Source organism: Chamaea fasciata, unplaced genomic scaffold, assembly GCF_029207755.1.
Source record: "Chamaea fasciata isolate MVZ Bird 193981 ecotype frontalis unplaced genomic scaffold, bChaFas1.0.hap1 SCAF_4, whole genome shotgun sequence".
In the NCBI taxonomy this organism is placed as follows: Eukaryota; Metazoa; Chordata; class Aves; order Passeriformes; family Sylviidae; genus Chamaea; species Chamaea fasciata.
The window spans coordinates 19,163,503-19,185,420 of record NW_027094089.1 but is presented as its reverse complement, the minus strand read 5'-3'; the positions used below and the strand labels follow the sequence as shown (position 1 = coordinate 19,185,420).

The following is a 21,918-nucleotide window of genomic DNA, read 5'->3' as shown; positions in this document are numbered from 1 at the left end:
ATCATGGATGTGACCTTAGCAGCTCTCTCTGGAGAACCAACTGTGCGCCCACCTGGAGTCATGCAGGGAACTGGGGGTAGCTGGAACCCAAGAGGGAGTCAGGGCTGCAACTGGAGGGGCAGCTTCAGCACTGGTAAAAGACATGGTGGGATCTTTGAGCTGGTGGGATGCTTGGGGTCTCTCATTTCCATGCATGGGCCACTAATTCACTTGGCTGGGATAAGCAGTTACTGCCCACCCAGTGTTCCATCTGAACCTGTGTGTGTGGACTTGTCTTTCCAGGTGACCCAAGACAGCCAGAACAAGCAATCTCAAGGCTGCGCTGCAAAGGCTGACAGCTGAGAGCTGCCTTCTGTCTGCTTCAGCCCTGCACCGAGGTTAGCAACTTTCAAATATCACTGATTTCCCTTCCCTCATCAGGGCCGTGTGAAGAAACAGGGAACTCTGTGCTCTGCTCCCCTTGGCTCACAGGGACAACTCTGTAAAGCTCATGTCACCCAGGTGAGATTCTCCCACAGCCAAGGTTTTTTGGGCGTTCCTGCATCCCACCTGGCTGTCAGCATGGCAAAGGGAATCTGGATGTGTGGAACCAGTGCTGCTAAGACTGTTGAACCCTTCACACAGTTGTCAGGAGTTCAAGGGTGGTGTGTTCTAAACCCTTGGGAAATTGCAGTCTGTGCTGTTTGCCACACTCATCCTTCTGCATGCCAGCAGGATTGAATTTTCCAGCTGCAGGTCCCTGCTGTCCTTCACCTGAACCCAGATGAGACTTTACCCAGAGCTTGTGGCAGATGTAGTTGTGTTTTCTGTTAGAAGCATTTGGGTTTCCCTGCATTTTCCCAGGATTTTGTAGCTTGGCTTTGTTGTGTGAGGCTCAGACAAAGTGTTTCAGGAGGACCAGCAGTTTTTGTATTGCCACTGGCAAGAAATATTACCTGCTCCGAGGTAACCAGCCTGGAGCAGCCTGAGATGGCTGTGGGCTTCCTGCCCAGTCCATGGATGCTTGTGTGCCAGCCTAGAATCCAGCAGTGCTTGCCCCACTTGCACAGTATCCTCTCACCTGGAAGGGAACCCTCATCAGGACTGTGCCTAAGGCAGGGCAAGCTGAACCCTTCTCTCACCCCCGGGCTCAGGTGTGATTTGGCCAGGAGAGATTATATGGGGAAGACATACTTTAGGATGCTTGGCTGCTCAGGCTCTACAGTTCTTCCTCTGAAGTGTCTGCCAGGGAAGTTGGGACCAATCCAGAGGCAGCTGGAAACTGGGCCTCAGGCCATCTCATCCTTCAGCCTGATGCTGAAGTGGTACCCACAGTGGGTGAGGCAGGGATAGATTTACTTGTGAAGGTGAAAGGAAATAAAGAAGAAGTCCTTCTCTACTGGCTCATGCCAGTGCTTGGTGCTGCAGATTACCAGTCACACAGTGCAGTGACAGCAGAGTGGCCCCTTTATCCACCTGGGTTGTGGCATTCACTAATACCTGTTCCATGATGGGATTTTATATCTCTCTTAGTGATGAGAGACATGACAAAGACCAGAAAAAAGGTTTGCTCTCAATTCTGCTGGAACTACTTGTAGATCCCAGTCCACTAAGTTCACAGCATCCTCTCAAGGCTCCCCTGCCTTTTAACAAGGGGCATTTTCACACAGGGCTCACTGCAGAATCATACAAAGGCTTGGTTTGGAAGGGACCGTAAAGATCACGTTCCAACCCTCTGCCATGGGCCAGGGGAGCCACACACTAGACCAGGTTGCTCAGGCCCCCATCCAACCTGTCCTTGAACACTGCCAGGGATGGGGCATCCACTGCTTCTCTGAGCAATCTGTGTCAGCCGGTGCCTCACACCCCTCTGGCATAGCACTGAATCCACTTTTCTCCCACCCCTCCTTGTTAAACCAATTAGCCAAATGTCTTCATGGACAGCAAATCTCCCGTTTATGTGTAAAGCAGCAGCTTTTCCTGTGGCTTGGCCACAGCATAAAGCTGTTCTCTGGTTTGTATATCACCTTACCCAGGTGATATCAGTGAGTTTGTATTTGGGCTGAATTAGCAATTTTGGTTCCATTTAGTGCGGCTGGCAGTAGTCTGGAAACCGATACAGCTTGCAGACAGACCCATGAACAGAGTTGCAGTGCCTCTCTCTTGGAATGGGATAGAACCTTGTACTGGGAAACCTAACAAATGGGCAAAGTAGACTTTATATCTTCAAGAGAAAGCAGTCAGCCTAACGTCTTCCAGCCTTCTCTTGGTGTGTGTAGGCTACCATTGCCGCAGAGCCTGATGTAGCACTCGGTTGTCTTTCACTGAAAACCACAAGAAAATGCTGCCTCCTCCTTCAGAACTGGGACTCTGGGTTACTTGTGTATATTCGCCGTGGAGTTATACAAGGAATCCTTTATTTGCCCTACTATCTCTGTTGCAAATAGGTTGGGCGTTCAAAGATCCTGTTCATGGGAGTGTTGGGACAGCTGGATCCTTGTTCAGTTCTTGCTGCTCCCAAGAATGGAGCAGAGGATCATCTGCTGAGGCTATTTTAGGTTTCTGAATGTTGCCTGTGTCCCTCTAAGCTCCTATTTGTGTGCAATCCTACGGCTTCCTGCTAAATATCTGTGTGAGAATCCTGTATCCTCATGTGTGAAGGTTTTGCTATGGGCACAGTGTCCCAGGGATTAGGAAGAACTTTGAATTCCTCACTTACCTCAACGTCTGAGCCATATCAGCTGTGAGCCCTTTTTCTAACTTGTAGCTCTGAACATCCCTTGGACCTTGCTTTGCAGATGTCCACTTGTTGCCTGGTGGGAAGCAGGCTGCAGCTTTCCAATCTTTTCCTGCCAAAAACACAGCATCCCTCCTGTATGCAGCAGTTGATTCCTGTTGTCTCAGATGGGAACATGCATTGCTGAAAACAGTCTTCCACAAAACCTATAGGTGTGGAAATATCCAAAACCCACAGCTGAGTGAGATGAGATCCTGGCCATGGCCATCTCTGTATGGCTGGATGGCTACTTGCCATATGCCACCGCCATCTTCCAGCCCTCCGGTGTAGCACAGGGTGAGGCCTCTTGGTCTCTCCCTTCTTGGTACACCCAAGACTTTTGGCTTCCCTGCACTTTTTGGTTTCCACCTGCTCAGGTAATTTTTCAGCAGTGCTGAACATTGCCAAGTTTCGTGTTGAGGCAAGATGTGGCTCTGCAGTTTTGGCCCATCTTTATTTTTAGCTGTGTAAGGCATGGTTGATGGTATCAGAAGGAAGTTACACAGCCTCCGGAGCCCCATGAGTCATCCTGGATCAGGACGGAGGCTTTGCTAGCTTCTGCTATAACCTTCATGTGATGTAACTGGTTGTGGGAAAAGGCAGAGCAGAGAGAGAAGCAGAGCTTTTAGAAGGGTGGTTTGGTTTTTTGTGGGTTTTTTTGGGTTTTTTTTGCTTGTCTGCAAAGTTGTTAAATTTACATGTTGAAAGATATAGATTGTTATCACTCCTGAGTGTGGTTCAAGAGGGTCCTTTGTCTTCCCCTTGTGTCTTGTGTCTGTGTGAGAGAGGTGAAAGGAAGAGGTGCTCTGCTTACCACCCAGCATGGGTAACTGTTTAGTGGCACTTAGCAATGGTAAGGAGGAGTTTTTAGGGCAAGAAACAAAGTAGGATCCTTTCAACTCAAGAATTGAATTGAGTTCAATCAAGCCACAGTGAGATTTGGTGTAGCAGTACAGATCTGCCTGAAGTGGAAACTGGAACTGAAGAGCAGAGGCTTAGGACGTGCCTGCTAGGATGCAGCAAGAGTCTGAGACCCCCATTCCCATCAGATCTGGTGCTACTGCCATGCAGGAAGAGCTCCTGGGGCTTTCTGACCTGTAGGCAGCTGTGTTGGGCTGGACTGGGCAGGGGCTGCATGTCACCTCCATGGAGCAGGCCCTGTGGAACAGGTGAGGATGTTGAAGCATCTCTGCCTGCCATAGAACAAAGGAGATGCCATTAAAAAGCCCTCTATTCCCCAAACCTGTCAGTGTGGCTGTCCTGTGCCTTGTCTTGAGAATAGACAAGGTGGGGTCCAATGCACCTGGGTCCAGAGTAGGGTCCCTGCCCCCAAGGTGGGCAGGGATGAGGGCTTGTGGGAGTGGACTTCCACCTCTGCCCCCTTTCCTTCCTTGGTGAAGGTGCTGCCTTTCTGGCAGCAGCCTCAGGATGGGTGGCCAGGGGTGTTCTGTCCATCCTTTCCCCTCTTTCACCCCTTGCTGGGGTGTGGGCAGACAGCTGCTGTTTACAGACCTGTTTGGTTTGAAGCCCTGAGCTGCAGAGCAGGCCCAGCCAGGAAGAAACCAATCTCTTGATCCCCCTCGCTGTACCATGGAAGAAAGCGAGTCATTCTGCTGCCCTTGCTTGTCCTCAGTTAATCAGTGTAAGCGGCTCCAGCCGTGACTGCACCTTCCCAGGATGCCTGGCCCTGTGCTGTTCTGTTCTGTCCACCTTGCACAGCCAGTTTGCCTTGCTCCAGGGTATCTGTACTCTGAGGGAGAGCAGACACTCTTGTGAACCCTTTGATATGGTCTGAGACCATCCTCTGGGGTAGGTAAAGGAGAAGTTAAGCATTTTTGAAGCTGCTTTTGGGTAGACCCCTTACCAGATACTGGTAAGACAGCTGGCTCCTGTTGGTGAAGGGGACTCACTTCATGCACTCACTAGCAGAGGGAGTGGGTCAGGAAGCCATCTCCAGCCTGGCCATAATGTGAGTGTGACTGAGACCTGACCTGTCATCCATGATATGCCTAAAGGCCTGGATGTAAGCCAGGGAAAAGGACCTACTGGCAGCAAGCAGAGCTTGCTCATGTCAACATGGATGGCTGTTGTGAGCTGTAAACCTCTCTCATTATACCTCTCAAAGGACACTGCTGGCAGTGAGCTGCAACACCCTGCCCACAGCTCTGTGCCCAGCCCAGGGTGAGAGGGGAACCATGTTCTTGGAAACTTATGGTGGTTATGTGTGGGCTTGCCACGGCGTGGCACATGCTGCTCTAGTCCCTGTGGCCAGAGTCTGTCTGGCACTAGGGTTCAGTCAAAAATGGATGGGAAAGGATGCCAGTCTGTGAGCTACCCAAATAGCTATGCACTCACAAATGTCATAATCTTGCCTGAGCTGTGACCCCTCCTTTCCAGGGTAAGAGGCCTCAGGTATTGCCCTGAAAACCATTTCACCCTTTCCGATATGTTCTAGTGTCCTTCTGTGATATAGGGTTACTGTAAGATCTGTACAGACTGCCCACTTCCATCCAGTTCTGCAGTTTCAGTCATCTTAAAACTGCCAAATAGGCTAGACTTGTTTGAACAATGTTCCCTGGACTCCAGATCCTGGTGTTCCCAAGGGACAGCAAACAAAGAGGTGGAAGCTCGAATATGGAGGCTCTGGGAAAGCCGCCCATGGTGGACAGCAGTCTGCTTCCTCCCTCTCACTTCCAACAGGTTCATTCTGTGTTCGGAGGCAAACAGCTTGCTTTACACTGGGGCTTGGAGCTTCCTTCCCATGGAGGAATCTGGGATGCTGGTACCTGACGCTGAAGGCAGTTTTGGGTCGGCAGCACGAGTCCTGCTTTCCATATATGTGACCTTCAGCACTTGGTGTGAGGGTTGTTGTTACATTATATTATGGGTGCAGGTGATGGCAGAGCATGACAAAAGTCCATTGAGCCACACTGTAGTTCCCTCTGACCCCAGTTTCTTGCCTGGTGGTTTCTCATCTTTCCTATCGACTGAGGCCCCAAGATGTGCTATGAAATATCGTGGAGTGATGCAGAGCCCAGCAGATGAGGCTCTGGGTCATATGTGTGTGTTGGGGTGGGAATTGCCATTTTCTAGGGCAGAGGATGTTTTCTCTTTTATCGTTTGTAAAATGTCTTGCCTGCCAAGATCGCTGCCCAAGGCTCAATCTCTTGGGCACTGTGACCCCATGAGTTATAACCATGTCATCTTTGAAGTGGTGTTTCCTCTTTTTCTATCTTACCTGTTTACACTCTACAGTTTTAAGCACAAAAAACCAAAAAAACCTAAAGGTAGTGAAGTCAAATACTCTGCTGCTGATTTGGGGAGGAGTTAAGATAGGCAGTGCTGGAATAAACATTTATGGAGAGGCAGCCAAGAGTGATTTCCTCCTGGCTGAGCCATGGTGTTGAAGCTGGGAGAGTACTGTGTGGGTTACGTGCTGCTTTGCTTTGCCTCTGCCATTACCTGAGGCAAGTACAGGACATGCATGCCTACTTGTAATCAGCTGGGGACACCATCCTGAGTAGTGTCACTCTGAAAAATTGGACAGTGCCCTGTGGGACATCAGGACCAACCTGAATGCTGCTGCTGTGGGAAGAGTGGTGGGGATTTCAGCAGAGAGGTGATAGATCAGTGGGACCAAGGGGATACTTTGACTCCATGGCTGTTTCTACTGCATTCCCTAAATTGTGAGAAGGTAGCTGAGTCCAGCTGTGCTGTACAGATTGTCTGGAAGATGCATGAAGAATGGCTTGCAAGAGGCAACTCTTAGCTCCGCTCAGGCCAGGAGAAAATGCCTGGATGCCATGCACTGGGGTTTTCTTATTGCCAGTCAGCGCTGTTGGAGGTGTCAGGCCAGCACTGCCACTCAGCCCTTTCCATACCAGCGTTTGCATTGCTGATGAGATTAGCATAGCTAGGCCAGCAGTGGAGAAAGGGCATAATTTGCAAGATCCTCTCTGCTGTGGCTGCCAGCAAAATAAAGCAGTTATGGCATCAAGCAGGGATTCTGAGCTTTGCTTTCATTTCATCTTTAACAGCACCAAAAGCTAAAAATATAAGCTGTTTTTGAGGAACTAGAATATTCTCAGGCTTTTCATCTAGGTCTGGTCTGCTGACCTCTTTCCTAGGCTGGCAGTCTGGGATCTTAAGGTATTTGCAATGATCTGTTCTGGCCACGTGATAAATCTGGAGAGGGAGAACAGAAAAATTGGTGGCATCAATCTGCCACCCTTAAAGTGCTCCTCTTGCTGCTGTGCCTGTTCCCTGTAACCAAAGGCTGTTCTGTGGCTTAGAGTTGTTGGGGAAACAGACTTACAGCTCTTCTCTTTCTTCAGTGCAGCAATTTCCCTGGCAGCTCAGTAGGGATGATTTATTACAGATTTCAGCTGTTTAATTCTGTTTCCCTACAATATTACAGTGTTAGAGTAACTGAGCAAAACACAGTGATGTTTCCAGAGAAAGGCTGCTATCAGAGGTCACCCCTGTATTAGAGGCTGGAAGCAAGGAGGAACAGTTTACCAGGAAATGCCTATGTTCATGTACTAGGTGCTTTTGGGAAGGAACAGGCATCTCACCCTTAAAGCATCCTCACTACAGGACTCCAAACATTGCTGATGAAGCTGTTTGAGCTTGAGTAGAGAATGCTGCCCTCCAGAGCCTGGGAAAGGTCTGACCAAAGTGGTGGTCTGGAGAGAAAATGCAACTTCTGTCCTTAAGTGAACCTTCAAGTGCTATTTTTGGAGCGTGGCTTTGATTTTGGTGTTGTGGTTTGGTTTTTTTTTTTTTTGTTTGTTTGTTTGTTTTTGTTTTTTTTTGTTTTGTTTTGTTTTGTTTTGTTTGTTTTTTGTTTGTTTTGTTTTTGTTTTTTTTTGTTTTTTTTGTTTTTTTTGTTGTTGTTGTTGTTGTTTTTGTTGTTGTTGTTGGTTGGTTGGGTTTGTTTGGTTGGTTGGTTTTGGTTGGTTGGTTTTTTGGGGGGCGCGGTTTGGGGTTTTTTTTTTTTTGTTTGTTTGTGGGTTGGGTTTTTTAATTACTTTTTGGTGGTGGTTTGGGCTTTTTTTGGTACTGAAAAGAAAAGGCATCGTTTGTGCCAATCCCTGTATAGGCAAGAGAGAATTTCCTTTGGAGTGAGCTGGCCTGAAACTCGATATGTCTCTGATGTGTGTTAACAGAGAAATGAAAAAATAGTACCATAAAGTGATAGGGGATAATGAATTTTATCTAGTCTTATGTTGTCCTGGGAGATAGAGCTGGGACAAGGGTATTGCAATAATGTTATGCTTTGCATGACAATAACAGCAAATACCACCTTAACACACTTTCCCTGCGAGGGGTGAAAGGGTCAGTTTTCAGAGAGTCTCCAGCTAGGTGGAGCAAGGCAATCAAGAAGACAGAAGCCTGGGAAAAGATGCCAGGAGACTTACATATGAGCAGCGTGTAACAGCTGTGCATTTTTTGCAGCTTGAGTTCAGTTTTCCCATTCTTGTCCCAGCTGAACTGGGCAACGCTGGGCTCTTAACCTCACGGCAATCTTGAGAAACATACTCATGAAACCATAACTTTAATAACATTCATGAGACGTCTGACCCAGAGCCTGAATGAACAAATCTTGAAGTTACCAGTCTACAAGGCAGATAGATGAGTGGTGGTTTGTTATTGCACCAATCAGGGATTTTAAAGGGTTCTGCTGTGGGTGAACACTGCTGTAGACCTGGTCCTGGGAAGCTTTACTGGTCAGCAGGTCCTCAAAAGGCTTTCTGTAGGTGTATGATAAAATCAGAGAACCTGAGGTCAGTACCTGGAAACTTACCAGCTCCTAGAGCTGGACCAGAGTATCAAGTCTTTACTCAAACACATGAATCTTTCAAGGTAAAGAATGCCATGACTTGTTCTCAATGAAGCATACAGTCCTCTAGTTCTCAATGAAGCATCTGTCCCACCCCCCACCCCAGTCTTTTGAGACCTATGGCACTCTTCTGATTTATAATGCTCTATCTGGATCTTTAATTTTTTTCCCTTTTTTATTTTTTTTTCTGGGCCATGCTAAGTTACTCGCATTTTGTGGTCCCCTCTGGTGGCAGAGAGCATGTGGATCAGTTTGTGTAGCCCAGCAGCGCTGGTTAAAGTCTTTATGGCCAGCAGCAGATTGGGGCCAACTTCTGCTTTAAGAGAGGTGGGAACAGAGGAGAGTCACAGTTGGGAAATCTGCATGATGTAAATATGTGGGTACCTTTTAATCCTTCCCCATCACTGGGGTTCTCAGAGGTCTCGGTACCACTCTTGCTCTACTTGCCATGGTGTGCCAGGGGCTCGGGGCTGCCCACCCACTTTCCTTCCTCAGGGGAGGGCCAACATGCTGTGACTCAGTTTCCCTGAAGCCTGAGGAGAAGGAAGGGGGTGGAGGAAGACCAGAAAGGGGCAGAAGGGAAATTACAGCAGCTAGTAGGAAATGACATTTTAGGGTGCTGCAAGGTGGCCCTACTCCGTCCTGTCTGCCGGGTTGTGTTTTGGGGTGCAGTGGTACAAGCTGGCTCTGTCTGCCATGGAACTGGTGTTTCAGGATGTTGTTGGGCAGCTTTATTCTGGCTGTAGATCTGGCATTTTTGGCAGCCCTTGCTGCATACTGCCTTTTCCTGTGCCAGGGGTCATGCTAGGAAGTGAGACCTGGCTGTACCTTCCATGTCCTCTGCATTCCCATGTCCAGGGTGCATAATTATGCACAGTCCCATGGCACTGCTTCCCCAGCTTGTGACTTTGGGCTGCTGATCAGGATGTGGGTCTGAGCTTAACTCAGACAAGGCAAGAAGTGTGTAGTAACAGCCTGGTATCCCTTGCTGGCTGATCTGCTCCTGGTCATGGAGCAATGGCTCTGCCTGGGGGCAGGAGCAGAGGAGTCCTTGCAAGACTGACAATGGGGGTGCCCAGTCCCAGCTGTTTCCTTCCTCATCCGTGTTCCTCTGTGTAACCCCAAATCTTGCATGCATGGAGCATATTTTGTAATAACCCTGCTGAACTGAAGGCAGGCAGAGCAAAACCGGGAGACTATAAAGAGATGTAAGCCCAAACCCTGCCTGTGTTGCTCAGCAGTGTAAGGCACAGTACTTTGTAATGATGATGAGCATGACCAGAGACATACCTCCCACCCTTGTGTGTATCTGATGCCTCCTTTGAGCCACCAGCAGATTGTTAGTACAGCTTTTTTTTAAGTGGAGGGTAGGTCCTGCTTCCCATGGATGCTGCAAACTGCCTTGCTTCTGTGAAACTCTCTTCATTTGAGGCAGTGCCCTAAGGGTTAAGCCATGGTTGTGGGATAGGGATTGTAACAGGAACAAAGGGAGCTTTTAAGGTCTGTGTTGGCCTAGGAATAGAGGGAATTGATTGAGCCTTTTCCCAGTGTGTTGAATTAGGAAGGTCATGGAGACCCTTTTGCTGGGAGTTAGCAGCCTTTGAGGTCCCTGCTGGAAGTGGGGCAGAGAAAAAAAAAAAAAAGTGAAAATAAGTAAGGGCAACTTAGTGGAGAGCTTAACAGCAGGTGAAAACTGGAACTGTATCCTGGGGTTTACTCAGCCATAATAATGCCTGAACACAAGGCTGGGTACCTTCTCCCTGGGATTTTTGGGTGGCTTGGTTTTGTTCCACCTCTTTACCCCTGTTGAATTTACAGCTGCCCCACACATGGCAGCACTTCTGGTGTACCCAGAACCTGGGCCTCTCCAGCCTGCTCAGGGCTGGTGAAGGCAGCAGAGGGTAAAAGGCAGTGCCTGTTAAGGGAGGATCTTTCCAAAATGCAGAAGAGGAGAGTCTCTGGTGCCTACACGGACATCTTGACAGAAGAGGAAGCTCCATACACACCTGAGCTAAAATTGGATTTTTCCTGTGTAGTTGAGCCTGAAAGCCCAATTCTAGCTGGTTTTCAAACCCCTCTTCTTAATGTTGTCTGCTCAGGATGTCCCATGGGGCACAGCAGCAGAGGGTCCAGCAAAAGGAGCTTGGGAAGGGATGAATGGCAGAAACCTGTTTCCCTGCCCTGCAGCAAGATGAAAAGTGGGCACAGGTAGTTTCCATCTTGAGCTTTGGATGGCTTGAACTATCCAGCCAACACATCCAAGACATGTAAGGAAAAAGGTGGTTTAGTCCTTCAAACTTTCAGGTTTTAAGTGACAGCTTTGCAGGCATTTGGCCATTCAGTTCCATTCACAGGCATATCATGCTCCTAAATCTGATCTTTTATTTAAACTAATTCTACTTCTGATCTTTATGTTGGGTCAGATGACCTCAGATGTGATTTTTGGAGCAAAGGACTGTTTGGGAGCTGAAAGCTGGTTCCAGGCAATATCCCATGAGGATCTCTGCAGCCACCACCTAAGTCAGCAGCCTAGAGGCTTCTCTGCTTTTGTAAGCACTAGACGGGCAGGACCGTGGCATGAGAAGGGGGGCTTGTTTTGGAGCTCTCAGAAACCAAAACATCTGTTCACCTTGGTAGCCAGCCTGTTCTTAGGGTCATTCTCTGTGTGTCTGTCCCAGTAACCAGGAACTGTTTCAGCAGAAGTGTCAACTTCATGGACTCATTGCTGCTTGGCATTGACTTTGAGAAGGCCTGAATTCCTTCATCTGTTTTTGCTCCAAATCCTCTCTTCTCACCCTGTCCTTTGACATCACCTGTGCTGCAGAAGCTTGCCACTAACAAACATAAAGGTGTATAACTGGGCTCCTCTCTGCTGGTAGTTCCCAGGTTGCTGACATGGAATGTGCTGTTTGAAGACAGCAGGGTCTACTCACTGTGTTTTGGGTAAACATTCTCCCACTCTTTTCAGCCACCTGGGCTGCCGAAGGGAACATGAGGCACTTGCAAGGGTTTCCCTTGGCATGGAAGAGATGTCAGAATCAAGAGCAGTTTGGCTGTCTCTGCTCTTCTCCCATCCCAGCTGGAGAGGGGTGTTGCAGACGGGACATTACCCCTCTGTTAGTCACAAAGGAGGGTGTGGCAGGAAACTTTGGCTCAAACTGTAGGGCAGTCTCTCAGCTTCCCCTGTGCTAGGGGACTATGTCAGGGAGCTCACCTTGTCCAAGAGCTCATATAGGTTGTTGCTGCTCTCTCAGGGGCTCCTAGAGTTTGTAGACAAGCCCGTCTTTTCAGTGGTGGTAGGCTGATTTAAGCATGTCCTTTTAAATTGCTGGGTCTGCCCTGCTGGTGACCTGCTGGGTTTTGTTCAGGAGCTTGCCCAGTTGCTGTGACTTTAGTGACACTATGACCGTGGTGTTGGCCCTGCTGACACGTGGTGAGCACTGCTTCCCTAGAAGGGACCTGAAGTACTGGAGCATTCTGATGAGAGAAGGGGTGCTGTGCAGGGGAAGCTGCAGGGGCCCATAACGATGCCATGGGACAAAAACATGTATTTTGTCCTGAGAGAAGAAGCTCTGTGTATACATAGTGAGGATCAAAAATTTAAAAGTCCAGGGAGAAGCAGCAGCTCTCGCATACAATCCTAAGCTTTGGCAGAAAATCATTCTTTGTGCCTATTAATATGTGACATTCCAGCCCAAAGTGTTGTCCCTCACTCCTTGGCCAAAATACAGTTTATTTTGGCCTTAACTCCTGCATGTCAGGGCTTTCTGTCTAAGCTGGGGCTGTGTGACCCTGCTGAAGACAATGCTTGATTGACTTGTTCTCTTGCAGTGTACTTATCCCAAGTATTCTGTGTGTGGCTGCAGGCAAAATGCTGCAGCTGGCCAAGTGCTCCTGGGTGGAAGGGACCAGAGCCCTTTGTCAGCATGACTCTGACCCATGTGATGTGGAGAGGAAAGAGTGGGAGAAGAGCCTGTATGATGCCAGTAATTTTCTGTTGTAGTCAATAGGAAATGGATCCTCTAGTTCTGACAGGGGTGCAGGTCTGTGACCTAGTGTACTGCAGGAGCTGCATCTCATGCTCACACCACACCTCTCCTGTGCTCAGACAGAGATGGATGTGCAGAGCCCCTGTGTGTGCCACAGCTCTCACTGTGGGCTTGGCAAAGCTGCACAGTGCCATCTTCCTCTAGTCACCTCTGTCTGCTCTGGCCTCTCTGAGGAGACAAGTTACCTGGACAGCCCTCAGAAGGTCTTAGCAGGTGAAGGTAGTATGTGTGGCTTGGGAACAGGCCAGGATGTGGAAAAGAGGAGAGGGAGAGGATGTGGGGCAAAGCCTGTTTGAGCCTCAGCCCAAGCATTAGGGAATTGCCAATCAGAGGAGCAGCCTGCAGAGGATCTGTGTGTACACAGATCATGTGCGTGACTTGCACTGTCCACACTCAGGAACTGGCCAGGCCTGTGGGCCCTGCATGCACAGTGGCATTAGCTGATGCCAGCTGACTGTAGCCATGCTTAGAAGTAATTCTGTGTCTCCCAGGAATCTGTCCACCTTGCAGAGTAAAACCAGGAAGAGGCACAGCCTGGGGGGGCATGTTTGGCTGTACCCAAAGGCAGATTAGCTGGCAGACATCTTGCCTGTGCATCTGAGCTGTGGCAGTGCTGGGTAACCCTCCCCCAGCTGATAAAGGGAATAGTTTTGCCTGGAAGGCAGCCTCGGAGCCCGGAGGAAGCCCTCCCCTAGCGTTGCTCCTTATCTTGGCAGTGGTCCCAGCCTGCCTCTGCCCCTTCTCCCCACAATGGACTTGAGCCAGTGGTGTCACCCCTACCCCTCTGGGTGCTGTGAGGGGCAAGGGTTCTGGCATGGTCAGGCCACCCTGCCCAGTTTGCTGCCTTGCAGAGTCTATGTCATTGCCCATTTTGCACACACACTCATATACACACACTCACACACACACACACTCACACACTCCCTTCGTGCACGGGGTTGTGGCAGAAATTAGTCAGGAGGGGGTGAATCACAGGGGAATGATTCAGTGGGAAGCAGAAGGCAGGTGCTTGTCCAGGACAAGGCTTTAAAGGAGCCCAAGAGTCTGACAGCTTATTCTGAGTCCCTGGGAGATGGGCTGAGGGTGCCAGAGGAGATCTGGGAAAGCCACAGGGCTTAGCAGGTGCAGGCAATGCCTGTGCCTTGGGAACAGGCCAGGATCTTAGCTACATGCTGAACTCCAGCTGTGAGTACGTTGCTGTCCTAGAAAAGCTTGGGGCATCTTTGGTGCTTAGGCTTTCCCAAAGTGGAGCACTGCAAGGGAGCAGTACAGGCACCAGGTATGCTTGCCTCCAGGGAATGAGGAGGCTCTTCATCCCCACACAGGCAGTGGGGTGCCCAGCCAGCTCTAGGCAAGCTAGGCAAGTTTCTGTACTGGTCAGATCCTACCCAATTGTCTGAGAGAGCAGATGAAGGATGGGAAAATGAGTGATACTTGTTGGGGCAGAGAATGATAAACAAATAGGTCTGGATTGAGTGAAGACAGCATGGAGCAAGAACTGGGATGCAGATAATACGCTGGAGATTTGGGGACATGGATGGTTTTTGGCTCCTAAACCCCTTGTGTGACCTGGGCTCTGCTGCAGACCCTTGAGGATATTGCAAGGGTTGCAGATGGCTGCTTCCCTGCTCTGGACTGCTGAGTCTCCATTTAGCACAGCTGGTCTCTGCTGAGTTGGACTCCCAATTGTCCTGCTCATCACTCTTGCACCCAGGCCCCTCATGGGCACAGTGGAGGCAGCCTTGGTATCAGAGTTACGGCAGCACAAACAAAGCTTTCTTTGTCTAGAGCCAAACTTCTTGGAGCAGGTCCTTGGGAATTCTGTCTTGGAATAATGTAGGTGTGTTGCAGCAGGCACTGGTATTGCTACCAACCAGAGCAAGGATCAGATACTTGACCAAAAGCAGCTCCTGCTGATCACAGGTTGAGTTGAGTCTCCTTTTTCAATATCCCCAAGGTATGCAGGTGCAGGTACCTCCTGTCCTCCCTGGTGCCCCCCTTGGCTGGGCAGGATGGAGCCCAGCAGGCTCCAACACTCTCCAGAGATGAGCTGGAGCTCTGGCTTCTTGTGTGCTGCAGTGGGCAGAAGCTGAGAGTGGTGGGCTTGTGCAGCCTGGGGCAGGGAAGAGGGTTCTTACTGCTGCTGCAAGCTGTGGATTTGTGGTGAAGCTGCAGCTTTGGCTCTCTTTAGAAGTGCCCATGGGCAGGATGAGAAGCAATGGCACACAAGGGAAATTCCAATTAGATATTACAAAAAATATTTCCCTGCAAGGCAACTAGACTCTGGAGTAGGGCCCAGAGAAGGGAGGCAGTTTCCACACTTGGTGACTTTCAGCCCCTGGCATGGGCAAACCCCAAGCAGTTTGTTTGAACCTGGCCCAGCTGCTAGCACGATTGGACCCAGACCCTCTGAGGTCCCTTCCCACTGTTGTTCCTCAGTTCTGAAGTTCTCAGGTTGCTTGGCAATGTCACATCTCATGGACTATTGGATTGACCAGCTTGGAGGCACATGGAGGGCTTGGAGTCTTGTTCTGTTTATCCCCTTCTCACTTGGACTCATCTATATGGTATTTGCAGTGGTGGGAGATGGAGGCACTGCCTTAGGAGCATTGCTCAACTCATTCACTTGCCCCAGCCTCTCTTAGCTGGAGCACTCATCACTCTGTAAGTCTGCATTATTTCCTTCCCACATGAGCACAAGAAACCAGTGGGCAGTGAAGCACAGAATGTAAAGCATCCTCCTTGCTCTGCTGGAAGAACAGAAATGTGATGTGTGTAGGGGGGATGCTGGTGTTTTTGGAAGGCTCATGAGGATGCTGGCCTCCAGTCTTCCATTCCTCCCCATGATGCCTGTCCCAGAGATAGTGGTGACTGGAAATAAAGTCACTGCTAGCTTTTTTAAAGGTTCCAGCTGCTTGACCATCCTCAGCAGATGTACACTGAGATGAGTGCAAAGGACTGTCTGGAAAGAATTATTTGCTCCCAGTATTTTCTGTTTATTTGCCAGCCTTTTATTCTCATGGCTTCTCTTTTCCTGATCTGTCCTGCAAGGCTGGCTGCTGGCAGTCTTATGAACCTTGTCTTCAGGAGCAACTTCACTCTGTGATTTATTGTGTCTCCAAGCTTTGACCTGGTGTCTGATGCTGCAGTAGTTGATGTGTGGTGTGTAAGTGTTTAGAGGGTGTTTACAGTGTTTGGCCCATCCTGTCTGCTAGAGTAATGAACCAGAGCAAGGGGGTCTGCTCGTTGCCTTGGCGCCTGGGTTAAGCTGACCTGCAGCAGTAGCTAAATCTGCTTTCTCATCTGGCAAAGGCTGTGTGGATGTCCAGGCTTAATTTCTGTGGGTTTTCCCACAGAACATTCTCATAAACCGTGTTAGTCCCCAGGTCCCTTCTGAAGTTGCTCCTTTCAGCCTTTCCCTTGGGCTTGTTGACACTGGGCTGCCATCATCCTGTGCGCTCTGTTCTCCCTTCCTTGGCAGCCCACACGTAAGTCAATACGGCTCTGGGCATGCTGGCTTTACTTGGATATCCCTGTTACAGCACCCCCCTGCACTTTGGGAATGGCAGGATCTGGTGGTTTGGGCCAAGAGGTCCCTGAGGTCTGATTCCAGCTGCAGGAACAAATGCTGTGTGGCAGGAGATGAGCTGGTTTCTGGTAGGCCTTGGAGAGCTCTTAGGTTTCTCACAGGCTCTGTCTCCCTAGGAGGGTCAGGTCTAGAGGAACCCTATGTCCTCAGGGCACGGATCAACCACCAGGTTGAGGGTGTTTTTGATTTAGTTGCCTCTGCTGTCTGTGGGACCGCAGGGGTGGTTAACTCTTGTATGAACGAGGAGATTTGCAGTTTCATGGGGTGTAATAGGAGCTGGACCTTGTCTCCTGCTGCCCTTCATATGGATATGCCTACAGTCCCTCTTAACCCCGTGTTTCCCTTCTTAGGGCCTTCTGCTCTCATGGGGTTGCTGTCATTATGGGCAACAGTGTGAATGTTTAGATGACAGTTGTGGCACCCTTTTCGTAAGTCCAGCAGGGTGTTTCACCTTCATTCCTACAAGAAAGAGAGGTTTTCCTTTTCTATGACAAGGTGCAGCACATTGAATTCATGGTGGAAATACTCCTTCCCTGCAGTAGTCCTGATTGTGTCCATCTTCTTAAAATCAAAGATGGACAAAGACTCACCCTTATGGCCCAAGTACCTGCCCAGCACATGTCATTACTCTGGCCTGTGCTAGACTTGAGCCTTTCTAAATCGCCGCTGGAAAAGGGTGAGTAGGGTGGGTGTGCACAGCCATGTGTGTGTGTGGTATCTCCTCCCCCTGTGCCATGTACATGTCTCGTGCAGGGAGTGGAAAAGATGCTGAATGTCCCCACAGCTGCTGCAGCCTTATCTGCAGGCTGCAGCTTGGTAACCAAGCAGGAGGCCCCAGTGCCTGTGATCAAGCACCTCCCTTGGAGGGCTCTTACAGTAAAAGGAAGTGTATTGCAAGAGGACTTTCAGTGGGGACGGGCAGTTCCCACGGGACAAATGCTGCAGTGCACAATCCTTGCTGCCTTCCCCGCTGCAAGCCATTTGCCTACTCCCTCTTCAAACGTGTAGCTTTGACACCCAGAGCTGATCAGAGCCATTCAGCATCCCTGGAACTTCCTTCACTGCCCTGAGGTGCCCAGTGACTGTTTGGGGATGTTCAGAAAGGTGATGGTGCCATGGGTCTGTCAGGTGTCAGGGACTCATCAGGGGAGTGTGTGCAAGGAGGCTTGGGCTGGTGGGGCTGTGGGTGCGTGGAAGTCGGGAATGAGAGGAGCCTGGGGTAAGTAAAGGTATGAACTGCAGCAATCAGGAGGCAACAGAGTACCGGTAAGAGCTAGGGACTTGCCTTGGGGGTTCATGGAGATAGGACGGGGTCTGATGGTGGTTGAGGATGGGGTGGGAATGAAGAGGACACTGGTGGGAATACAAAGCCCAGCTGCTATGTGAAGGATCGGGGGAAGGGGCAGTGTTGTGCATCTGGGTTTAGACGGTGTGAATGGCTACAAGGCATTGGGGTACAGAAGGAGCTGGCTTGATAAGGAGGCTTTGGATGCCTGTGGCTGTATGCAGTGGTGACAGAGGGAGAAGAGAGGAGATGGCAGAGCTGGGAGCAACAGGGCTGCCATCACCTGCTGACTTCTGTGCTGTCTTCTCCCACCTCACCAACCATCACCCCACCACCGGAGCTCCTTGTCAGAGGCTCCTGTTCCTGTACCCAGCTAATAGTGCTGGAAAAGGGGCTGGGCTGTTCAGGCTGCACACCTAGATCATGCTTCCCATGGTGCACAGCCCAGGACAGGGAGCTGACAGAAGAGGAGTTACTGTAACTGTCTTACCACTGAAGTTGAGTTAAACAGGTTAGTATACAGTTTGCAGGGCTTCTGATGCAGACACCAAATGCAGGGTGTTATTCTTCCTCTTGGGAGATAGATAAAAGGGACTCTTGGTGCTAAAATTCGTAGATCCCTTAGAATGGTGAGGGCCTCATCCAGATTGGGTCTGGGGAATGCTTCCCTTGGACAAACATCCTTATTGAACTTGAAATGTGGCAGTGCACTGGTGCCCCGGTCATGGCCAGAGACCTCATGCAAGTGCAGACCAGAAGTGGTCCCTACTCTTGGTCACATCCACTTGCCTTCTCAAAGCCCTTCTGTGACTGGCTGCACAGGCATGTGACTTGGTAATCACATGGTGTGAATTTTTCCATTGGTTTCAGTTGGCACCAAGCTCCTGACTGGAACAGCCAGTCTGTGGAGTCATCAGTGGCTGAGATCCCCTGGGTCTGTCCCTCGGGCCACCACCCCTGGAAGGGGATAGGAGGGCTGGAAGGAAGCTGGCTGACTTGTCCCTGTGCCTGGGTGGCCAGGGGTTTGCTTCGCATTCTTTCTTGCCTCAGGGTGACTGTTGAGGCCACCGTGCTGCCCCAAGTCCAATGCCATGGGGCTCCCTAGGGCTTGCAGGTGCGGTGCTGGCTGCACCTTCCCCTGTGCAGCAGCTACCCCGAGGTGAAAAGACACAGCTTTTTGTGATGTGGAGCCAGCACAGAGGAATTTGCTGCTTGTGGACAGCTGTTGTCCTGGGCCTGGCTCGTGTCCTCCAACACTTCTCACCCGGCGCTGCCTCGGGAAGGGGAATAGGGGCTTGCCCACCCTCGACTCCCTGTGCCACACCCAGGCAAGTGGGTGCCACCTCGGGCTAAGGGGGGTGAATAGCTGCGGTGGAGCCTAGCAGCATCCTGCTGCCTCTGCAGGGATCCTCTTGGGCAGCGGAGAGTTTTCCCCACCCCCAGCTCTGCCGCTGCCTCTTTGTTTTCTGGCAGAAGTCTCTGTGCCTTTTCATTGCCGTTGAGGCGCCGAGCAGGAGCCTACATGTGCCGCGTGTGCGTCTCGCCGGGAATGTGATGCGGGCTGGGAATCCTACCGCGCCAGGCATCTCCCCTGCAGGGCAGCAGAGGCCAAACAGCAGCTTCAGGGGTCTCCTTCCCATGGACTGTTCCTCCGGTCAAGCAAGGCTTCGAGGCAGCTAGTCTCTCACAAAACCCTCTTTTGCATTGACAGCGCTTCTGCACCTTGCCACAAGTCGAGTAAGTTGGATGGGAAGGGGCCGGTCCTCAGCTGGGCACTCGGGCTCTCCGCTCCGGTCCCCCCCCTCGCTCCCGCTGGGAAGGCACCTGAGCTTAGAGCAGCGCCAAAGGCTATGGAGCGGGATACAGCAGTGGCTGAGGATTGCTTGAGCTGCGCCTGCCTCTCCATGTATTTGATCTCTCGACTTCCAGCGGGGACTGAATTCCTGTGCTGGATTCTGGGCTCGGCTCTTGTGAAAGGATCCAATTATTTTAGAGCTTTGAGCATCTCCATTTGCTGCCCATATTTGCGGCGCGCTGGCTGGAATTCCAAGTGATTAACGTGGCTATGACATCCCTCCTAGGGGTGTTATCTTTGCTCGCTGTCCCCCACCGCCCCCCTCTTCCTCCTCCGGCAGCGAGCGAGCGAGACAGCAGGCAGAGACAAAGGTCTGTCCTCAACCTGGGCTGTCCTCGCCGTAAGCGGCTGCTGCATGGGATTTCCCTGCCCTGCCTGCTGCAGGTTTCCTGGGCTCCCGGTCGAATACTGGAGCTGGGTGGCCGTGGGCTGTATTGCAGAGGTTTGAACCTGCTGGGCTGGGTGGGCAGGGAGTGCTGCCGGCCTTGGACAGCTGCCCGATTGTCCTGCCAGATTTTAAGCTGCTTTTCATTCTTTGACTGTGCTTTCCTGGGATGAGGGGCAGCCGTGCCTGGAGGAGAGGTTGGCGGGGAGGGGGTTGGACGTGGGGGAAAGCTTTATACAGGTGGCTGTCGCATAGTGGGATCTGCCTGCAGACCCTGTAAACCCCCCTTCCCAGCCGCAGGCTATTGTCAGCATTGCCGCCTGCAAGCCAGGCACCTGGGAAAGGTGTGCGGAGATGATCCGTGCCGGGACAAGGAGCATCAGAGGGAGAAGGGGTAAGTCACTGGGCTGAGAGCTCTGCTCTGGCTCCCCCAGCTCCCAGGAGAGGTTTCATTGTGTTATCCTGACTTGGTTGAGCGGAAGGGCTCAGTCCCTGCGGCACCTGTGTGTGGTGCTAGGGCTGGGGAGGCACTGCATGTTGCTGGGCAGACCTCAGCCCTCGAGGAGGCTGCTGCAGCTTGGAGCACCTGCAAGATGCACTGCAGAGTGGGCTGGCTGCTCTGTCCCCGGGGGCTTCTGCACCCTGTCAGTGCCGCCTCCCGTGGGATGGGAGGGAGCAGCAGCACCTCATGGACACGGTGCTGTGGGCACAGGGAGGTGTCAGGTCTCTCTCTCTGTAAATGTGTGTTGGTTTCTTGGAGCTCACACTTGTGGCATGGGCAATACCTCTTTTCCCATCCTTCCCCTCTGGGCTCCGGCTTCCTCTCCATTCCTGGCAGGGGCTAGCACTGATCGAGGCTCTGCAGGTGCATAAATCTGGCATGGCAGGAGGCCTCCTGAGGACCCCGAGAGCAGCACTTGCCCTTGCAGTGGGGCAAGGAAGCTCCTTCCCTCTGTATCCACTCACCCTCCCTCTCCTTCTTCCTCTGTCTTGTTTTCACCAAGTGTCTGCTCCTTCCTTCCTCCCCAGCCTGAACTCCAGCATAGTACCAGAGCCATGGCCAGTGGTCATTTTTCCCTTCAGGCACAGTTTGCTCCTCTAGCATCTCCCTAGTCAGCTTCTCCCTGGGATTGCCACCTCTGCCACAGTGCTGGAGGTAGTCCCCAGACAGGTCTGTCTCTCTCCTGATGGTGAGATGCCTGATCTGTCAGACTGCAGGAACCCTTCTCTGGTGGCAGCATTGCTGTTAGTGCTGCCATCCTTTGGGGTTGTGACAGAAACTTTCTGCCTGCTGGCACTTCACATGCTCTGCTTTTAGCCTGTGCCAGGGAGCTCCTGGGTTTGTGCTTACACTGCTTAGATTTCCTTCCTTCTCCTTGGGTTCAGGTAGGACCAATAGAGTTGCAATTTATTCTCCAGACAGTCTGTTTCCAGCAGTTTCTGTTGCCTCTTCTCTTGCCTTTTACTCTGCTTATTCTGAGGATGATTATTTGCCCTCTTATAATGATGGCCCTTCTTCTTGGCTGTGTGGTTCCTGTTCACCCCCAGTGAGGCCCCCAGTGTCTCTCCATAGCACTTCCCAGGAGAGGAAGTAGGAGAGAAGAGGGCAGCAAAAGCCAATTGGGGGTTGGTTTGGAGCTTTTTTTGTGGTCTAAATTGTGCAAAGACTCCTTTTGGTCCTGTCAGCCACCAGGCTGGTGCTCTGTCCGAGACAGCAGTGCCCAGGTCAAAGCCTCTTGTCCACTGGCCATGTGTCCCTTTTGTCTGGCTGGCAGTGCTGCTCTGGGAAGCCACTGCATCCCCCCTGGATGAGTGTGGCAACTTCAGGCACAGCTCTTACTCTCTTCCTTGCACTGGGGTGTGCTACCAGCCCTGCCAGGCTCCCAAGGGCTCTGCCTCATGATAGATAACCCCTGTGCTTCACATCATCCCGCTTCCTCTCTGGCTGGCACAGTACAGCTCAAACAGAAACAGATCCTTTGGAAGGCTGCAGCCTGGCATGTGGTACCACTGCTGCATTGCCAGGCCAGGGACCCGTCCTCACTTGCCATCCTGCTCTGTTGCCTCCAGACTAAGACTATGGTCTGTTAATCCTTGTTTCCCCCGGATGTGCCAATAGGAATGGAACCAGCAGGTAAGCCAAGTCCCTGACCCAGCC

The 21,918-nt window shown here is 51.1% G+C and overlaps 1 protein-coding gene across 1 annotated transcript in view; it reads left to right on the top strand.

Annotated features, from left to right (window-relative positions):
• Window positions 1–295: 295 nt before the first annotated feature.
• Window positions 296–21,918, top strand: part of ATOSB (atos homolog B) — a 32,383-nt gene continuing 10,760 nt past the window's right edge. Inside the window, exon 1 of the mRNA XM_066180964.1 lies at window positions 296–377. The gene's annotated coding sequence lies outside the window, so the exon portion shown is untranslated. The remainder of the gene's footprint in view (window positions 378–21,918) is intronic.